The following is a 450-nucleotide window of genomic DNA, read 5'->3' as shown; positions in this document are numbered from 1 at the left end:
CTTACAGCACAAAGAACGAACAGCATTTCCATGTGCAATTTGTTTCAGTGAAAAACAAAAAAAACAGGCAATGTCCTACATTTGCAACAAGCTCTCCTCTGTATTTCATACTCGACAAAACCTTAGCTTGAAAAAATGAGTAGAACAAAAAAAAATAGAAGAAAAAAAAAAAAAAAAAAAAAGTGTTGACATGTTTACATTGTGCAGTGCTGCATATGCAGAACACCCACGGTCATCTGATCTGGACCGTGGTACAACTCGACACACAAGTGTCCTGACAAAAACGTCTTTTTAGTTTAGTTTAGTTTTTTAAGAAAAACACAGCAGAATTGATCAAGCAGGTGAGGGTGGCGGAGGGTGAGTTCAGTGAAGAGCTAACAGTATCTGCTCCCTGATGCCAAAGGCCATGCTAGGGGAGTGGGGGGGGGGGGGGGGGGGGGGGGGGGGGGT

The sequence above is a fragment of the Melanostigma gelatinosum genome (assembly GCF_949748355.1).
Source record: "Melanostigma gelatinosum genome assembly, chromosome: 19".
Taxonomy (NCBI): Eukaryota; Metazoa; Chordata; class Actinopteri; order Perciformes; family Zoarcidae; genus Melanostigma; species Melanostigma gelatinosum.
The sequence above is the reverse complement of the archived record's forward strand: the minus strand, read 5'-3'. Positions refer to the sequence as shown.